We start from the raw sequence: 21,292 nt of genomic DNA, 5'->3' as shown, positions 1-21,292 counted from the left end.
CACTGCTGCAGCTGGATAGGTGAGGGTGAGTCGCTCCACAGTATGTGCTCTGTGGCCTGTCACTGTGAGGGAGTGACATCACCTTCACTCTTCTCAGCGGGTCTTTTATTAGTAACAACTGTGATAGCGGACTCCTGATTCACAGAGGTAGCAGGTGAAGCGGAAGCGGCCTTTTCTCTACTATGGAGTCATAGTACATAGACCCCTGTTCCTTTTCCTGTTTGGAATTGAATGGATCATTTGGAACTAAATGATTCTTGTGAAGTATGTATGGTGTATATCGGATGTTTTTGGGATCAATTTGGTCTGTCTGAATTGGTGTAGTCATTAGCATTGTTGGGCAAAATCTTAAAATGTGTAGCAGGTTTAAGGGTCTCATTTAGAGTTAGGAGTAAATCCAGGAAGAGGAATAGATTTTCATTTGCATAAACTACAGTATATTGTGATGCAATACAAACGCTGGACTCCTTTAGTTTAAAATTGTTAATTGGAGTTAAGCTATGGAGTGCTATTTTCTGAACTTTATATTTGCCTGCTTCATTTTAAATAAACTCTCCTGAAGCACAAAATAATTTTGATTTTCTACATGGAGTTACTCCTAACTCTGATTACCTAAATGGGCAGCAGCAAGGACAGGCTGGGCCAGGGTGCAGGGTAGCATCTGGCCTCTGGGCCAGTACACTTTTAAGGATTTGAAGCCATGGCCAGGAAGCAGTCGGATGATTCTCCCCTTCTTCATTGAAACTGCAATTGGGAGCCTAAAGGCCCATACACACTGAGCGATTTTGAGCTGAAAGCAGCTCACTTCTGGAGATTTGAGCTGCTTTCAGTTCAAAACCGCCCAGTGTGTATGCCCCGGCGATGAGCGCTGATGTGCGCCCCCACTCCATGAACGGCATGGTGGACGGCTTTCCATAGCGTCCTGCTATGGAAAGCCGTTCACCCCCACTGACATCGCTGGGCATGGGGGAAAATCGCTCAGTCTGTATGCACTGAATGATTTTTAGCCCAGCGGTGTCAGCAATCATGGCTGTGCATACACGCTGGGCAAAAACGCCCAGTGTGTATGCACCTTTAGTCCTGGCTTTCAGTATAGTGCACAGGTATGATCCCATGAATACAGGTCACGCATGTACAGAGGGGATGAGGACTGGCTAGAGAAGCAGTAAACCTCCTATTAATAATTAGAGATGTGCACTGACCCCTATGTTCTGGTTTTTGATCTGTATTAAATTTGTGTTTTGGTTCAAATTTGACAAAACCACCCTCATGTATTGGTTTTAATTTTGGAACTGTTTTTTTATGCTAAAAACTGATAAAATCACATAATTTTGGCCCTTTTTTGTTTCTAGAGTATTATTAACCTCAATAACATGAATTTACATTCATTTACAGTCAATTTTGAACACCTCACAACTTACAATATTCATCACCTATAGTGGTTAAAGGCTGGCTAGCTAAGCTAAGCATCAAAGCAGTGGCCCAAATACATGGTACAGTATGTATATCTGTTTAAAAATGTGTTGCTAACATTAGTAATGTATTAGAGCTATAAACAATAAAAATATCTATGCCAAAAAAAAAGACCATCCCAAATGCTCCACAAAAATACAGCTTATTATTATAAGAAAAGTGGTGCAATATGGAATTGTCCTTGGGCACTTGCACCCACTTTTATGTGGTTATAAAAAAGGACATGTATAGTTTAACAAACCAAGCACTTCAATGACAGGGATTGTCACTTTTGTGACTGAAGTGCTTGGTTTGTTTGGACCCCCTACAAAAAAAATGTGGGAAGGACTACCTCTGATTACTAATGAGGAGGTTAATGATGAGGGTGTTAATTAAAAATGATTATAATTTGTAAAATACATTTCATGAACTTGGGCAAATTTTATAACATGGAGGAGGTGCCTAGATGGTTAATGTCCCTACCTCTATTAACTTTGGCAAACAAATGGAGTAGATGCCAAACACTGTCATGATCTGGGTAAAAATAATCCCACACCCAAAAGGGTGGCTTTTTCTAGTCTTATGCCCAGGCATTATAATCACTTTTTTTTTATCATGGGCAAGAACTGCTGCCACTGGTGGCTGACTTACAGTACACAAGCAACATAATCAACATCCTCATCATCCTCATTGGTGCCAGATAGTACACAAATATTCCCATTATCCTGTTCCACTTCCACTCTAGCATCCTCAATTTCTACTATGTCATCATCACCATCTTTACTTATACTGCTCATCCCCACATTTGCAGATGGTACATAAATGGTGGATGTATGTTAAGAATGATTCTCTATGAGTACTGTGTGAGAAATGTCAGACTCACACATAGATAATGTGGACACCCCAAGACTCTCCTCGGGGATTTGTGAACACACAGTTTGTTCTCAGCCTCTGGGGCTGATTTATCACCATCCACATCTGATTATGCGGATTACAGGTAATAATATCAGCCAAACTCGCAATGCGATAATTGAGTACATCGCATGGATGTATCAATTATCGAATGTAGGGACAGAGCTTGCAAGAAATCTCTATCCCTGTTATGCCTCTCCGCAGCATTATCAAGGTATCTTTCATAAAAAATACCCCAATGTCCTTATGCGCATGCACCATTGTCCATTGCTACCATGGCCGCAAGGTTCACCCCACATCGCAACTACCCCCACACCGCAAACAGCCTCCCCCCAGAGATTTATACTTACCAGTCCCAGGAACTGGTGTCCGCTGCTTCTAGGAGGCTGCCGGGTGCCGGATAACAACTTCACGCTATGGACTCACAGTGCTTATATTTATTAATGCAGTGGCACTGCATCTATTGAGCTTTACTGAACTCGCAAATTGAACAAAAAATGAAAAAAAAAACTTATTTTTTTGTTTATTCACAGATGACAAATTTATACTGTGGATTCATAGTGCTTATATTTATTAGCGCAGTCAGGCACATCACCAACTAGCCTTTATTGAACGCACAAGTTGTAAAAACAAAACAAAACAAAACAGCTCTGTTCTGTTTTTTAACAATTGACAATTTCACCAAAAACTTTTGTGGGCACAAGCATACATTGTGCACCAATAAAGGGTTATTGCTGCACTGCATTAGAATCTGCAGTGTAGGCAGTGAAAAAAAAAACCCACCAGTGTGCTGTGCACCAAGGGTTAATGCTGCCTTATATGGAGCGATGGGCTGCAGGTACACTGTGTGCTGTGACAAACAAATAAATGAAATTAATGTTTAATTAAAATGATCTCTTTGCCCACCAGGGGAGTATTTTAATTTGTATAATTCTATATAAATGTGCAGATTTCTTATTACACATAGGGGGGTATTCAATTAGCCGCCATAACCCATTGTTGCTTAAAAACCTGTGATTTTAGCGCAAATCACAGAAATACCCTATTCAATTAGCCACAATAATTTATCAGCGATAATTTTACAGCAAATTTCACTTCACCTACTCTGAGTAGGGGCAAAAGTTGTGGAACATCCCTATTTTATGGTTAAAATTTAGGGGTATGGTTCAAAACACCTGGGACACCACCCCTAATGACTAATAAGGCACTTTAAAGTTTTTAATTATTTATTCATTTATTGCTTGAAATATAGTCCAACCTTCAAACAGCTATTGTTCTCTTGGACTTTAGTGAAAACTATTCTTGCGTGATTAAAGATAAAGTTCAAGGGTATTATTGGATGAACAATGGTTGTACACTGCACCCAGCTGTAATCTACGCTCATGTTTCCCATTCCGGTGACCTGTTCATTTCAAGTTTCTGTGTCTTGTCTGATGATTTGGAGCATGATGTAGCCAGGGCCGGATTAACAATGGGACTGATGACACTGCAGCACCAGGCCCACTGTCCAAATAGGCCCACAGCATCAGAGCATTTTTGTGCTGCAGCAGACAGGAAGCAAAAATTCCTTCTATTGCAGTCTCTAGTGACAGTCTGAGGTCCCGCACTCCCCCCGTCCCCCAGCAGCAACACCCCCTCTACCAGGATGGTGCATGTAACAGCGCTGCCTGCACTAGTATTCTACAATGGCGGCACAGCGGAAGGCTTCCCTAGCCCTCCCTGCACCGCATGCGTAGAGCCGATCAGTGCCTCCTCTGCCCCTGGTGATAACATAGTGTGTCACGTCATGCAGGTGCATCCCCCAGTAGCATCCCGGCTGTGGCTCTCTGAATAGAGTAAGATATATAATTTATCTGTATATATTATGAATATCATATTTTGAAAAAATAAATAAATATATATATATATATATATATATATATATATATACAAACAACAGGCAGTCCGGCTCTCCCATTAATAAATGTAGCTGTGCTGGGTGCCTCCCTGACAGCAAGATACAGACCACAGGTAGTGCGGCACTCCCAGCGGCGGGGACAAACGGTCAGTCACTCCATTGTAGAAGACAGCGTTTCAATGCTATTTAATAACGCATTTTCATCAGGTCAACAGAAATAAAACAATGTGCTTACCTAAATTAGAGATGTGCACTGGAAATTTTTCGGGTTTTGTGTTTTGGTTTAGGATTCGTTTCCGCGGCCGTGTTTTGGATTCGGAAGTGTTTTGGCAAAACCTCCCTGAAAATTTTTTGTCGGATTCGGGTGTTTTTTTTCAAAAACCCCTCAAAATCAGCTTAAATCATAGAATTTGGGGGGAATTTTGATCCTATAGTATTATTTACCTCAATAACCATAATTTCCACTCATTTCCAGTCTATTCTGAACACCTCACACCTCACAATATTATTTTTAGTCCTAAAATTTGCACCGAGGTCGCTGGATGAGGATGACTAAGCTAAGCGACCCAAGTGGGCGGCACAAACACCTGGCCCATCTAGGAGTGGCATTGCAGTGTCAGACAGGATGGCACTTAAAAAAATTGGCCCCAAACATCACATGATGCAAAGATAAATAAAAAAAAGAGGTGCAAGATGGAATTGTCCTTGGGCCCTCTCACCCACCCTCCCATCCACCCTTATGTTGTATAAACAGGACATGCACACTTTAACAAACCCATAATTTCAGCCACAGGGTCTGCCACATGACTGTGGCTGAAATGACTGGTTGGTTTCGGCCCCCACCAAAAAAAGAAGCAATCAATCTCTCCTTGCTCAAACTGGCTCTACAGAGGCAAGATGTCTACCTCATCATCATCCTCCTGATTCTGCGATGATGTTCCTCAGTTTCCGTAAGAGGTTGTCAGCTGTGTGCCTCTTTTGGAAAGCGATGATACAAAGCGTAGCCTGCCTAGGTACGAGTTGGTGTTTGCGAGATGCTGCTACTGGTGCCGCCACTGCTGTTCTTGCTGCGGGAGGCAATACATCTACCCAGTGGGCTGTCACAGTCATATAGTCCTGAGTCTGCCCTGCTCCACTTGTCCACATATCCGTGGTTAAGTGGACATTGGGTACAACTGCATTTTTTAGGACACTGGTGACTCTTTTTCTGATGTCTGTATACATTCTCGGTATCACCTGCCTAGAGAACTGGAACCTAGATGGTATTTGGTACCGGGGACACACTACCTCAAGAAATTCTCTAATTCCCTGTGAATTAACGGTGGATACTGGACACAAATTTAATACCAACACAGCTGCCAAGGCCTGAATTATCCGCTTTGCAGCAGGATGACTGCTGTGATATTTCATCTTCCTTGAAAAGGACTGTTGGACAGTCAATTGCTTACTGGAAGTAGTACAAGTGGTCTTCCGACTTCCCCTCTGGGATGACGATCGACTCCCAGCAGCAACAACAGCAGCACCAGCAGCAGTAGGCATTACACTCAAGGATCCATCGGAGGAATCCCAGTTAGGAGAGGACTCATCAGACTTGACAGTGACATGGCCTGCAGGACTATTGGCTTTCCTGTCTAAGGAGGAAATTGACACTGAGGGAGTTGGTGGTGTGGTTTGCAAGAGCTTGGTTACAAGAGGAAGGGATTTAGTTGTCAGTGGACTGCTTCCGCTGTCACCCAAAGTTTTTGAACTTGTCAATGACTTCTGATGAATGCGCTCCAGGTGACGTATAAGGGAGGATGTTCCTAGGTGGTTAAAGTCCTTACCTCTATTTATTACAGCTTGACAAAGGCAACACACAGCTTGACACCTGTTGTCCGCATTTCTGTTAAAATTATTCCACACATTCAACAAAAGAGTTGATTTTTTTGGTAATTTGACCAGGCATGTCAATGGTCATATTCATCCCACGGACAACAGGTGTCTCCCCGGGTGCCTGACTTAAACAACCAACCTCACCATCAGAATCCTCCTTGTCAATTTCCTCCTCAGCGCCAGCAACACCCATATCCTCATCCTGGTGTACTTCAACAGTGACATCTTCAATTTGACTATCAGGAACTGGACTGTGGGTGCTCCTTCCAGCACTTGCAGGGGTGGAAGGCGCCACCTCTTCCCGTCCAGTGTTTGGAAGGTCAGGCATCGCAACCGACACAATTGGACTCTCCTTGGGGATTTGTGATTTAGAAGAACGCACAGTTCTTTGCTGTGCTTTTGCCAGCTTAAGTCTTTTCATTTTTCTAGTGGGAGGATGAGTGCTTCCATCCTCATGTGAAGCTGAACCACTAGCCATGAACATAGGCCAGGGCCTCTGCCGTTCCTTGCCACTCCGTGTCGTAAATGGCATATTGGCAAGTTTACGCTTCTTCTCAGAAGCTTTTAATTTAGATTTTAGGGTCATTTTACCGAACTTTAGTTTTTTGGATTTTATATGCTCTCTACTATGACATTGGGCATCGGCCTTGGCAGACGACGTTGATGGCATTTCATCGTCTTGGCCATGACTAGTGGCAGCAGCTTCAGCACGAGGTGGAAGTGGATCTTGATCTTTCCCTATTTTACCCTCCACATTTTTGTTCTCCATTTTTTAATGTGTAGAATTATATGCCAGTAATATATCAATAGCAATGGCCTACTGTACTGTCTGAACTACTACTGCTGGTCATCAAAATGCTGCACTGTCCTACTATATACTGCTCACAACAATGTGCAGCACAGATATGGATACTTGAAGTGATACGGAGCTGCAAGATACAGCAATGGCCTACTGTACTGTACTACTGTATATGTATACTGGTGGTCACCACAATGCTGCACTGTCTTACTATATACTGCTCACAACAACAATGCAGCACAGATATGGATAGTATACTTGACACAGAGCTGCAAGATACAGCAATGGACTACTGTACTGTACTACTGTTTATGTATACTGGTGGTCACCACAATGCTGCACTTTCTTACTATATACTGCTCACAACAACAATGCAGCACAGATATTGATAGTATACTTGACACAAAGCTGCAAGATACAGCAATGGCCTACTGTACTGTACTACTGTATATCTATACTGGTGGTCACCACAATGCTGCCCTGTCTTACTATATACTGCTCACAACAACAATGCAGCACAGATATGGATAGTATACTTGACACAGAGCTGCAAGATACAGCAATGGACTACTGTACTGTACAACTGTATACTGTTGTTAACCAAAATGCTGCACTGTCCTACTATATACTGCTCACAACAATGCAGCACAGATATGGATAGTATACTTGACACAGAGCTGCAAGATACAGCAATGGCCTACTGTACTGTACTACTGTATATGTATACTGGTGGTCACCACAATACTGCACTGTCTTACTATATACTGCTCACAACAACAATGCAGCACAGATATGGATAGTATACTTGACACTGAGCTGCAAAATACAGCAATGGACTACTGTACTGTACAACTGTATACTGTTGGTCACCAAAATGCTGCACTGTCCTACTATATACTGCTCACAACAATGCAGCACAGATATGGATAGTATACTTGACACAGAGCTGCAAGATACAGCAATGGCCTACTGTACTGTACTACTGTATATGTATACTGTTGTTCACCAAAATGCTGCACTGTCCTACTATATACTGCTCACAACAACAATGCAGCACAGATATGGATAGTATACTTGACACAGAGCTGCAAGATACAGCAATGGCCTACTGTACTGTACTACTGTATATGTATACTGGTGGTCACCACAATGCTGCCCTGTCTTACTATATACTGCTCACAACAACAATGCAGCACAGATATGGATAGTATACTTGACACAGAGCTGCAAGATACAGCAATGGACTACTGTACTGTACAACTGTATACTGTTGTTCACCAAAATGCTGCACTGTCCTACTATATACTGCTCACAACAACAATGCAGCACAGATATGGATAGTATACTTGACACAGAGCTGCAAGATACAGCAATGGCCTACTGTACTGTACTACTGTATATGTATAATGGTGGTCACCACAATGCTGCACTGTCTTACTATATACTGCTCACAACAACAATACAGCACAGATATGGATAGTATACTTGACACAGAGCTGCAAGATACAGCAATGGACTACTGTACTGTACAACTGTATACTGTTGGTCACCAAAATGCTGCACTGTCCTACTATATACTGCTCACAACAACAATGCAGCACAGATATGGATAGTATACTTGACACAGAGCTGCAAGATACAGCAATGGACTACTGTACTGTACTACTGTTTATGTATACTGGTGGTCACCACAATGCTGCACTGTCTTACTATATACTGCTCACAACAACAATGCAGCACAGATATGGATAGTATACTTGACACAGAGCTGCAAGATACAGCAATGGCCTACTGTACTGTACTACTGTATATGTATACTGGTGGTCACCACAATACTGCACTGTCTTACTATATACTGCTCACAACAACAATGCAGCACAGCTATGGATAGTATACTTGACACAGAGCTGCAAAATACAGCAATGGACTACTGTACTGTACAACTGTATACTGTTGTTCACCAAAATGCTGCACTGTCCTACTATATACTGCTCACAACAACAATGCAGCACAGATATGGATAGTATACTTGACACAGAGCTGCAAGATACAGCAATGGCCTACTGTACTGTACTACTGTATATCTATACTGTTGTTCACCAAAATGCTGCACTGTCCTACTATATACTGCTCACAACAACAATGCAGCACAGATATGGATAGTATACTTGACACAGAGCTGCAAAATACAGCAATGGCCTACTGTACTGTACTACTGTATATGTATAATGGTGGTCACCACAATGCTGCACTGTCTTACTATATACTGCTCACAACAACAATGCAGCACAGATATGGATAGTATACTTGACACAGAGCTGCAAGATACAGCAATGGCCTACTGTACTGTACTACTGTATATGTATACTGGTGGTCACCACAATGCTGCCCTGTCTTACTATATACTACTACTATATATACTGCTCACAAAAATGCAGCACAGATATGGAATGGATACTTGCAGTGACACAAAGCTGCAAGATACAGCAATGGCCTACTGTACTGTACAACTATACTGTTGGTCACCAAAATGCAGCACACTGAGCACAGATATTTGCAGCACACTGAGCACAGATATGGAGCTTTTCAGGCAGAGAACGTAGATATTTGCAGCACACTGAGCACAGATATTTGCAGCACACTGAGCACAGATATTTGCAGCACACTGAGCACAGATATGGAGCTTTTCAGGGAGAGAACGTAGCCACGTCCTCTCCGTTCAATCTCCAATGCACGAGTGAAAATGGCAGCGAAGCGCGGCTCTTTATATAGAATATGAATTTCGCGAGAATCCGCGTTCGGTTTACCCGAGCAAGGCGGGAAGATCCGAGGCTGCCTCGGAACCGTGTAAAATAGGTGAAGTTCGGGGGGGGGGGGGGGGTTGGATTTCGGAGAACCGAACCCGCTCATCTCTAACCTAAATACACAGTGAGTGCACCCTTCATCCCTGCGCTTCCGGAATTCAGACACCCGCCAATTTCGTCGGCGCTCCCGCGTGGCGCCAGTATCGGGACGTCATAACATTAAGCCCGTTACCATGGTGACAATTGTACTTACAAACTCTGTAAGATACAGACATGCACGTTAATTACATAAAACACTTAAAGCTTATATCTAACAGCAATCAAAATGAAACTACAGCTACAACAGATGTTAAATAATCAGAAACTTATCTGACGTTAGAGCTATACCAAATCGGCCCATTCCCATAACACTTAATGGAAGATATATGCACTATAATACCTAATGCTGGAGATGCTGTCCATCCAATCAGAACTGGATGATAGCTGAACATATAACAACAAACTCACAAGAATGCATTTAGCCCTATTGTTCATTAAGGCCCTTAGGATGTAAGGTCCCTAGACGGTGGATCCATCTAACTTCTAATTGTAACAGTTTGAGACTCCTATCACCACCCCGTATAAGAGGAGGGACATGATCTATCATACGATAGCATAGTGAAACAAGTGGAAATGCCGGGCAACTGGCTGATCACTAGAGCCTTTGTTGATGGCCAACTTAATTGCTGACCTGTGAGCTGACATACGTTCCTTGAACATACGTTCAGTCTTCCCTATGTATGGCAGGCCACAGGGGCACAAAAGCTGATAAATTACAAATTTGGAGGTACATGTCAATGTATAGTTAATTTTCATAAAGCGTCCCGTAAGAGGGTGCTGAAAAGTCTTACCACTAATCATAAACTGGCAAGTGGTATATGTACATCTAATGCAACCTCTATGGTTGATGTGTAACACAGCATTAGGATTAGGGGAGATTTCTGATTTGACATGGCTGTCTCTAATATTTCTCCATCTGGTATAGCAGGACATCAATTTAGTCTGATCAAAATGTAATTCTTGGTCAGACTGAACTATATGCCATCATTTTTTAGATATTTTATTAATACCACTACTGGCAGGACTATATTGACCCACCCATGGGATCATATCAGTGATAGCTGAAGTTTTAGGGTCTCCATAAAGGAGTTGGGTACGGTCTACAGCCAAAGCTTTAAGTCTAGCTTGCTCCAATATCTGTGGTGGCTATCCTCGTGCTTTGAACTTATCAATCATGACGTTCATCTGGATGTCTGCCTCAATAGGATCATACGTAATCCGATGAATTCTCACGAGTTGAGAATATGGCAGGCCAAATCACAGCCATGAAGTGGCCTGGAGGCTTATCATATTTTTTGCAAAATATATGTAACAAAGAGCTCTAAATTTTCTATTATTATATAGTATACAGTTCTTGTTACTAACAGCCCGCACTGCAGTGTCAGACAGGATGGCACTTTTCAAAAACTAGGCCCAAACAGCACCTCATGCAAAGATGTAGAAGAGGTGCAAACACGTAGCTATATGACTAAGCCAAGCGACACAAACAATTGGCCCATCTAGGAGTGGCACTGCAATGGCAGACAGGAGGGCAGATATAAAAAAAGACCCCAAACAGCACATGATGCAAAGAAGAAATAAGGTGCACCGAGGTTGCTGTGTGACTAAGCTAAGCGACACAACCACCTGGCCCATCTAGTAGTGTCACGCAGTGGCTGAATGTAGGGAGTGGGCCGCAATTGTTCGTCCACTGACAGCATCTCCAGCATGCCCCTGTCATTTTTTTAAAAATCTGCAATTGGTGGACTTATACGGCAGTACCCCAGGACTAATACAGCAGTACCCTTGGACTCATAAAGCAGTGTCAGACAGGATGGCACTTTTCAAAAACTAGGCCCCAAACGGCACCTCATGCAAAGAGGTGCAATGAGGTAGCTGTATGACTAAGCCAAGCGACACAAACAATTCCCACTGGAATTATACATACAAATCACTGGAATTATATGTTCAAATCATAGGAATTAAATGGCAAAATCACTGAAATTATATGTGTAACCCTACCTTCTGTGATATGGGATACATTTTACAAACACTCCTTGTCGTGCCTCCACCCAAACCTTTGTTCTATGCTTGCGTTAGCTATAGAAAAGGGATTAGTTTAAGATAACCCTAACAACTATGTTATATTCTCTCTACACATGTTCATTAAATTACAAGTCCACCATGGAACATTTACTTTTCTCACCATAACGGGTAAGTATTAGACACAGAATACAACATACTTACCGTATATACTCGAGTATAAGTCAACCCGAATATAAGCCGAGGCACCTAATTTTACCACAAAAACCTGGGAAAACGTATTGACTCGAGTATAAGCCTAGGGTGGGAAATGCAGCTCTAGCCGTACACAGCCCTCATAGTGCCAGATATGCCCTCATACTGCCAGATATGCCCCTACAGTGCCAGATGTTCCAGATATGCCCTTATGCTGCCAGATATGCCCCACAGTGCCAGATATGCCCTCATGCTGCCAGATATGCCCCACAATGACAGATATGCCCCACAATGACAGATATGCCCTCATGCTTCCAGATATGCCCCACAGTGCCAGATCTGCCAGATATGCCCTCATGCTTCCAGATATGCCCCACAGTGCCAGATATGCCCTCATGCTGCCAGATATGCCCCACAGTGCCAGATGTGCCAGATATGCCCTCATGCTGCCAGATATGCCCCACAGTGTCAGATGTGCCAGATATGCCCTCATGCTGCCAGATATGCCCCACAGGGCCAGATGTGCCCTCATGCTGCTAGATATGCCCCACAGTGCAAGATATGCCCCCCATGCTGCCAGATATGCCCCACACTGCCAGATGTGCCAGATATGTCCTCATGCTGCCAGATATGCCCCACAGTGCCAGATGTGCCCTCATGCTGCCAGATATGCCCCACAGTGCCAGATGTGCCAGATATGCCCCACAGTGCCAGTTACCGTACTTACCCTCCGTCGCTCCCACACTGTCTTCAGAAGGAGGGACACGGAGTGCACAGCGCGTGGCTCTCCTGTGTCCCTCCTGCGTCTCCGGCGGCAGCGGCATGTGTGTGTTAAAGGAAGTGCCAGTTCGTGCACTTCCTTTAACACACACGCCGCTGCCGCCGGAGACGCAGGAGGGACACAGGAGAGCCGCGCGCTGTGCCCTCCGTGTCCCTCCTAAATACTGACTCAAGTATAAGCCGAAGGGGCTTTTTCAGCACAAAAAAAGTGTTGAAAAAGTCGGCTTATACTTGAGTATATACGGTAATATAGGATTATTTACTTTAGATTTTTTTCTCTAGGTAAAGTATAAATATATAGAATAACATTCATTCTCTGGTACACCTTAAATTATTATTTGTAAAACATTGTTTTACACGTTAAACAATACATATTTAACATTAGGCCAGCATTCCTATATTCCTATGCATACTTATATGACCTTTATGACCATATGACCTTTAGCTTTTACCCCGGTTGTATCCTTGAGTATCTCTATCTATCTATCTATCTATCTATCTATCTATCTATCTATCTATATATTTATATTTTTATTTATATCATATTTTTTTATATATATATATATTTCCTCTAAACTGTTAATATCCTGTGGCCAAAGATCTGTAGAAATGTAGCCTGTTCAGAAAGTTAAAGTAGCGACTGAGAGGTAACATCTAAGTGTTTCAAAAGTCTCCTTCCCCGCAGAACAAATGTTACAGTTGACTGTAAATGACTCAATTTATATTCATCCCCACTAGGGGCCACTAATTCCTCACTTTAAACTCTTGTAAATGGGAGGAATATATATATTTCACTATCCCGGTTCATGCTTTGGTGACCTCTTGAAAGTTCTGTGTAGTGCTGATCAAAGTCTATAGGTATTAACCTTTCCTTTTTTCCTTTTAGAGGTACTAGATCACATTTCTTCCTGAATCATACAACTCCTGTTCTCAGCTCTGATAAGTAATAGTGAACCAGAATAATTTAATAAGTTCACTTAGGTATGTTATTCCTCCAAAATCCTGAAATCATTAACTATCCCTCTTAAATTAATGTAGCAGTATCATTAAGTGAGGAAGAATGCTGCGGTAATAATAATTAGTCAATAAAGTCTGATGTTCATGAACCACCCACTGAATGAATGTATGTTCTAGAGTGGTGTGGTGGCTGCAGTGCCATGTACAATCAACAGACCTTAGATGTCTTTGGTCACAGCTCCAGCTGGCGACTAATCACTTGGGACTTGGCTCCTCCCCCTGATCACCCATAGGATATAGTCAATCTGTCCTGTGCCTTCAGCACTCCCCTGCTCTCATATTCAGCTAGGAGGCTTTGGAACACTGTTGATTAAAATATACTGAGCTCCTCCTCACAACGCTCCCCCGCTCTCTATATCAGCTAGGAGGCTGGAAACTATTACAGTTATGCGTTGGGGTGTTTGGGGTCTTACACTGCAGTCCTCCACTGGGGAATTCCTGTCTCCCAGTGCCGCCTCTCACTGCTCAAATGTACTTGCTGAGGGTTCTCACGCTGTCATCAGTGGCCCCTCCTTCAGACGCTCCCCCCGGCTAGGTGCTCCTATGCCGGCGCCGCTTCAGCTAGTGACAGTGCCTCCCTCTCTCCTCCTTCTGGGCGCATCCTGACCAGCGGCCCTGATTTCGGCGTCGCATCGGCTGATAGCCGCTCCTCTGCTCCTCCTCTTGGCTGATGCTTCCCGGGCAGCGGCTTCTGTTCAGGCGCCGCCTCGGCTGTGAGCCGCGCCTCTGGTCTGCCTCTTCGCTGATGCTCCCCTGGGAAGTGGCTGCTGTTCGGGCGCCACCTTGGCTGTGAGCCACGCCTCTAGTCTGCCTCTTCGCTGACGCTCCCCTGGGCAGTGGCTGTTGTTTGGGCACCGCCTCCGCTGTTGGCCGCGCCTCTGGTCCGCCTTTGTCGCTGACAGAACCTTCAGCGGCTGGAGCGCTTCTCTTCTGGATGCTGTATCAGAGGTAGATCTCGTCCTCCCCCTCTGTAGCCGCAATGTTTACAGCACAGCTCTTTCTGTGCAGCACAGAGGGGAGAGAGAAGTTGCATCCTCAGCGGCTCCGTTCTAAGACACAAATCAGCGCTACGCTCCCCTTTTTATAGTGCAAGGAAGCCCTCGTGCACCCCGGCTTTTCCCGCTCACCGCACGTGACCCCCTTAGATCAGTGGCAGTCTCGAGGCACCCTCTGTTAGCCATAGTCACGCGCTGGCTGTAGCGCATAGTACATTGTCAATATTCACACATGTCAGCAATACAATCTATCAGTACTACTTCTATGATCCCAAGTGATTGAATGTCTACAGATACTAATAAATACAGTTTAAACTATAACATACATTATTAACTCATTAACTATACATACGTTTATACAACATTAAATAAGTCCCCCTTATTATTACTGTACTAGGACCATATATTAATGGGTCACATTTCTCCCTCTGGTGATCTGTACGATCTGTTCCTCACACAGATCACCATACACATATACATTTTAACATAACACAATCCTATGAAAGGTGGATAGTTCTTACTTAACCAATCGTATCTCCTATATAACCAAAGTACGGCCAACTATTCACCATACTAGAATGGATTATGCAAGGCTTCATTGTAGAACTTCCTAGCCTATCATATGGAAAAATCCTTGGTGGCCTACGTACTCTTTGGGGCCTTGCTTCCCAATTTCCTCCCTCAATTACGGAAGAATCCTTATCAAAACTAATAGAGGCAAATCACTTGTGTCATTTTCCGGTTGAATCATCAATAAACTCTCTCTAGAGTCTTCCTCAACCCTCTCTTCTTCAGTGCCTTCTCTCTCTATTGTAGTGGATTTCTTTCTGAAAGTACATGACGGCCTTTCCCTTACAGTAGTTTCAACATCAGGAATATCATATCCATAAAAATATCCCCTATCCCTAATTGATAAATCTTCCGAAGTATTTTCCTCTTGGGGAGAAATGGGGTCAATAGGAGGTATTACTCTGCATTTATCCGTTTTACTAGGGATCTCTCCTGCTAGAGTCACATCTGGGAAATCAATCTCTTGTCTAATGGGCAAAAGATGGTGTCTATGATAGGTAAGTATGGGTCCATCTCCACTTTCAGAAATTAGTCGATATACAGGAATGTCTGGTAATTTGTCGATTACTCGATATGGAGTCTTACGCCATCTATTTGCAAGTTTCTGTCGTGTAGGGAACCCCAACCGTTTAATCAAAACTCTTTCTCCAGATAACAAGATATGTTCTTTGACCTTCTTATCATATAGTTGCTTGTTTTTTTCTCCTTGTTTCTTCAACATTTTATGAGCAATATCATAAGCTTCACGCAATTCTTTCCTAAGTTTCTTGACATACTGTGTGTGCGTAGGAGGGCTCCGATTGTCCATATTAGTTCCAAGACAAACATCAATGGGCAATCGTGCTTCCCTCCCAAACATCAGAGTATAAGGGGAGTACTCAGTGGCCTCATTGATGGTACAATTGTAAGCATAAATCAACTGACATACTGTATATGTTTCTTCCAATTCACCTTATCTTTCACTGACAGGGTCCCAAGCATGTTGAGTAATGTCCTATTAAATCTTTCAGGCTGTGGGTCTCCCTGCGGATGGTATGGAGATGTCCTAGATTTTTTTATGCCACAGCAATGACACAGTTCTCTAATTAATTTGCTATCGAAGTCTCTCCCCTGGTCGGAGTGAATGCGGGCAGGCAGACCATAATGCACAAAAAATGTATCCCACAATGTTTTAGCTACCGTCAGAGCTTTTTGATTAGGGGTCACATAGGCCTGGGCATACCTAGTACAATGATCAGTAACTATTAATATAATACTGTCTTTGCCATTTGGACCCTCTAAAGAAAGAAAATCAATACAGACTAATTCCATAAGCCCTGAATTGTCCATATTAATTAAAGGAGCCGCATGGGTGGGCAGAGATTTTCGAAGAATACAATTTCTACAATTTCTACAATATTCCCCAATTTCCTGATTCATAATTGCCCAATATACTCATGTAAGGATCTAAGGATCATGGATACATAGCTATACGGAATGACAAGTTGGTACTTAACTTCCCCTGTTAGCTTCATGGTTTTCCTATAAAGGACCCCCTTTTTTAGAAGTAATTTATTTCGCTGTTGTAGCAACACTTTAGCTCTCCTGGGTAAAACTCTCGTATTCAAGATGGGGTTAACATGACTTAAATGATCAATTATCACTTTTAGATCAGTGTCCTCGCTCTGATCATTTCTTTTTTGTTCAGTTTACAATATTTCCAGTCCCCCCAATTCGGTTCTTAAGATCCAACAATACATTAATGGTAGTGCAGCATCAGATGTTCCCAAAGAACTTATCCTTTCTTGTGAAGTATTTAATAACCCATTTATTTGATGACACAAACTTTGGACAGCAGGAGCCGGAACGTCGATCCAGTCATCATTTCCACTACTAATGCAAGAATTTGGTAACCTAGATAAGGCGTCAGCATCAGTTTTATGTGTTCCAGGCCTATACTTCAGGGTAACTTGGTAATTCGATAAAGCAGCTATCCATTGATGTCCCGTGGCATATAATTTGGCTGTGGAATTTATGTAAGTGAGGGGGTTGTTGTCAGTCTGCACAATGAAATTTACTCCATACAGATAATCATGGAATTTTTCAACTACACTCCATTTCAATGCTAAAAATTCCAGTTTATGTACTGCATATCGTTTTTCACTGGAAGACAGTCCTCTACTGACATATGACACCGGTCGTAGCTGTTCATTTTGCCATTGATAAAGTACTCCGCCTAATCCGTCAAAGGAAGCATCAATATGTAGCTCATATGGTAATTTAGGGTCGGCATAGGCTAATACATGGGTATGAGTTAGACAGTACTTTAACTTATCAAATGCGTCTTCACAAGCAGCTGTCCAACGATCACTGAACTCTTCCTGGGGCTTGAAGTACTGTTTACCATGATGATTACATTTTGTATGATGACCTTTGTTATGAGGTGGATATCCTTTTGTCAATTCAGTCAATGGACGAGCAATCTTGGAGTAGTTAGACACGAATCGGCGATAGTAGCCGCAAAACCCCAGAAAGGAACATAAGTCTTTTATTCAGTTGGGACTAGGCCACTGATGTACAGCTGCCACTTTCTCTGGGTCGATAGACACACCCTCTCAGCTAACCACATGTCCTAGATATTTAACGGTTGTCTGACAGACTTTATATTTGTCAATGGATAGCTTTAATCCCTTCTGTTGTAACCGATCCAAGACTTTGATCAATCGGGTATTGTGTTCTGCGAGTGTTCTTCCAAATACAATAATATCGTCTAGATAAACTAGTACTTCTCGGTAACACATATCCCCGATAATCTGTTCCATAGTTCGCTGAAACGTGGCAGGTGCACCTTTTACTCCCTGGGGCATCTTAAGAAATTCGAAGAACCCTATAGGACAAATAAAGGTAGTCTTGGCTCTGTCTTCTGGTCTCATTGGGATTTGATAGTATCCGCATCTCATATCTAAAACGGAAAACCATTGGCTGCCTTGTAAACAATCTAAAGCCTCTTCTACTTTCTGCACGGTATATTGGCCCTCATTCCGAGATGTTCGCTCGCAAGCTGCTTTTAGCAGCATTGCACATGCTAAGCCGCCGCCTACTGGGAGTGAATCTTAGCTTATCAAAATTGCGAACGAAAGATTAGCAAAATTGCGAATAGACACTTCTTAGCAGTTTCTGAGTAGCTCCACACTTACTCGGCAACTGCGATCAGTTCAGTCAGTTTCGTTCCTGGTTTGACGTCACAAACACACCCAGCGTTCGCCCAGGCACTCCCCCGTTTCTCCAGACACTCCCGCGTTTTTCCCAGAAACGGTAGCGTTTTTTCGCACACACCCATAAAACGGCCAGTTTCCGCCCAGAAACACCCACTTCCTGTCAATCACATTACGATCACCAGAACGAAGAAAAAACCTCGTAATGCCGTGAGTAAAATACCTAACTGCATAGCAAATTTACTTGGCGCAGTCGCACTGCGGACATTGCGCATGCGCATTAGCAACTAATCGCTCTGTTTCGAGAAAAAAATAACGAGCGAACAACTCGGAATGACCCCCATTGATCGATGATGGTATGATTGTTTAGAGTTCTATAATCTATGCATAATCTAATATCACCATTTTTCTTTCGAGCAACTACAATAGGTGATGCATAAGGGCTTTCAGAGTTTGCTATGACATGGTTCTCAAGTAATGTTTTTAGATGCTGTCTAAAGTTGTCAAAATCTGCAGGAGTTAACCTACGTGACCTCTCCCTGAACGGGGTAGCAGCAGTCAATTTAATTTGATGCTCAACCCCCACTGCCGTACCTAAATCCCATTCTTCAACAGAAAATACCGGTTATCTACGATAAAGTTCTCCTAGCAAATGTTCTCTGTCACCAGTGCTAATATCACTACCATGGAAAAATTCCATAAGTTTACAATGGAATGCTTCCATTTTCCGTAGATGAGCTTGATCTATATTACAAGTACATGTTGCTACTTTTCATACTCAAGATATCTTGGGAAGGCTGAAGAGTATTATTATGGGGTGTTGTATTCAGATTATCTTGAGTCAAACACCAATCGGATAAAGTTTAAAAAAGATTGGAGTTTGTTCCCACAATGACAGACACATTCCCCTGATCTCCCGGAGAATCCGGACATACTAAAGCAATTAATGGTAAGGGTTCTTTATACCCAAATGGGGACTGAGAAAACTCTATTTGTGTGGATATGTATCTTAAATAGGGATACTTTTGGTTACTTAATCCCCATATTGCTGAACCGTCAAATGGCAATATAGGTACATTATACAAATGTTGGCGATACCAACTCTCAAATACAATCGATACTTGAGAACCCCTGTCTAACAAAACCATTCATGCTTTCCCATTTATCAATGCCTGTACCCTTGGAGCCCTTCCCATCATTCCTTCAGGAATGGGATTGGACCACTGGGCACCCCTCATTGCACACACTATGATTGATTGGGAGCCGATGCGGGGTTCATCGACATCCCTCTGGCATTTTCCAGCTGTTCTAAGTTTCTGTCGGCAGGGACCTGATTGTTCCTTCTAGTAGCTCCACTCTGAAAACATTCAAAAGATTGATGTCCAAGTTGTCCACATCGATAACAAGTGATAGTGTCTCTATTATCTTGTCTCCTAGCATATCCTCTACCCTTTCCTATGGGCATGTTAACAGATCTATTACTCTGCAAAGTGATGAGTTGATCCAATTTTTTATTTTGTTCTTCTAACAACTTATATAATTTATCACTGTTTGAGGTCACATCAGTAGAGGGTGATATAGCTTTTTCTCATTTCAAACTTTTTTCCCGGTTTTCTATTTGAACTTCTTCTAGTTTTACTTCTTTAATTAACTCACTCAGAGTTGGAGGAGGGATTCGGGACATGCTGCACCTCAATCTTTGAGCTACTGGATTGCTAGTTAGAGCTCCTCTTAATACATGCTTCATACGTCTTTCATCAATCTCGTTTGGTTCAATCCTTCCTTTGTCTAAAAGTTTATACAGGATTTTATCTAGTCGGTATATGTAATCTGTAAGTGTCTCATTGGGTTCTTGGAACATCCGATGGAGGCTGGATAATATGTCTCCTACTTCTTCTATTGTTCCAAATGAATAATCTAAAGCAGTGAAATAATCTTTCAAAGTGGCATGAGCATTGGCTCTACGTGTGGCATGTATGATCCCCATTGCTGGACCTCTGAGACTCTCAACAATACTCTGTTTTTTAATGTGCTCCGGGCACCTCCACTCCTCTGAATGTTGTATCGCCGCTTCTCTCCACACCTCATAACTTTCTTCCCCAGTGGGTACTGGAAGTATCCCAGAAAAAAACCTTAATCTCCTGTAACCACCCTCGTAGTGCCAACTCTCGAAGTGACTTACAACTTTATCCATGACAGCTTCTACTTGGGGTTCTATAGGGTCATTAATAGGTACATTTGCCCGAGATGAGTCACCCATACTCTGACGGCTCTGTTGATTTCCCTCTATTCTATATTCAGGAGCTTCTGTGGCTTCCTCCTCCGCTACACTTACTTGACTAGGCTTTATAATAATACATCTTCGTCCCGGTACACTTTCCACTAATATATTTACAGGGATCAATGAAGCATATAAATAATTTTGGTTATTAATTAGAACCACACAGGTTTCCGCTAAAACTCCTTTCCACTTATCTATTATAACTGGAGATTTTATCCCACACAATTTATTTACCTCTTTGATCACTTCTGTATCAGCTACATTAGTAAAATTTCCCACCAAACTTATACTACTCTTCACATTTGCACCTTGGTCAATACACCAAGTATATATATCCTTTTCACTTATCACCTCCATGGTAAACAGGAGCGGATAGTTATCCGTCTCAGCAGTGCCTCCAGAT

General features: G+C 42.6%; 1 protein-coding gene and 1 long non-coding RNA gene across 2 annotated transcripts in view; one reads left to right on the top strand and one right to left on the bottom strand.

Moving 5' to 3' along the window:
* LOC134927337 (polyglutamine-repeat protein pqn-41-like) overlaps positions 1-14,345 on the bottom strand; it is a 106,391-nt gene extending 92,046 nt beyond the window's left edge. The window contains exon 1 of the mRNA XM_063921636.1: positions 14,007-14,345. The gene's annotated coding sequence lies outside the window, so the exon portion shown is untranslated. The remainder of the gene's footprint in view (positions 1-14,006) is intronic.
* A 189-nt stretch (positions 14,346-14,534) lies between these two features.
* The window catches only part of LOC134927338 (uncharacterized), a 42,193-nt gene continuing 35,435 nt past the window's right edge, over positions 14,535-21,292 (top strand). Inside the window, exon 1 of the long non-coding RNA XR_010177616.1 lies at positions 14,535-14,797. This is a non-coding gene — a long non-coding RNA (uncharacterized LOC134927338). The remainder of the gene's footprint in view (positions 14,798-21,292) is intronic.

Source organism: Pseudophryne corroboree, chromosome 5 (genome assembly GCF_028390025.1).
Source record: "Pseudophryne corroboree isolate aPseCor3 chromosome 5, aPseCor3.hap2, whole genome shotgun sequence".
NCBI lineage: Eukaryota > Metazoa > Chordata > Amphibia > Anura > Myobatrachidae > Pseudophryne > Pseudophryne corroboree.
The sequence above is the reverse complement of the archived record's forward strand: the minus strand, read 5'-3'. Positions and strand labels throughout refer to the sequence as shown.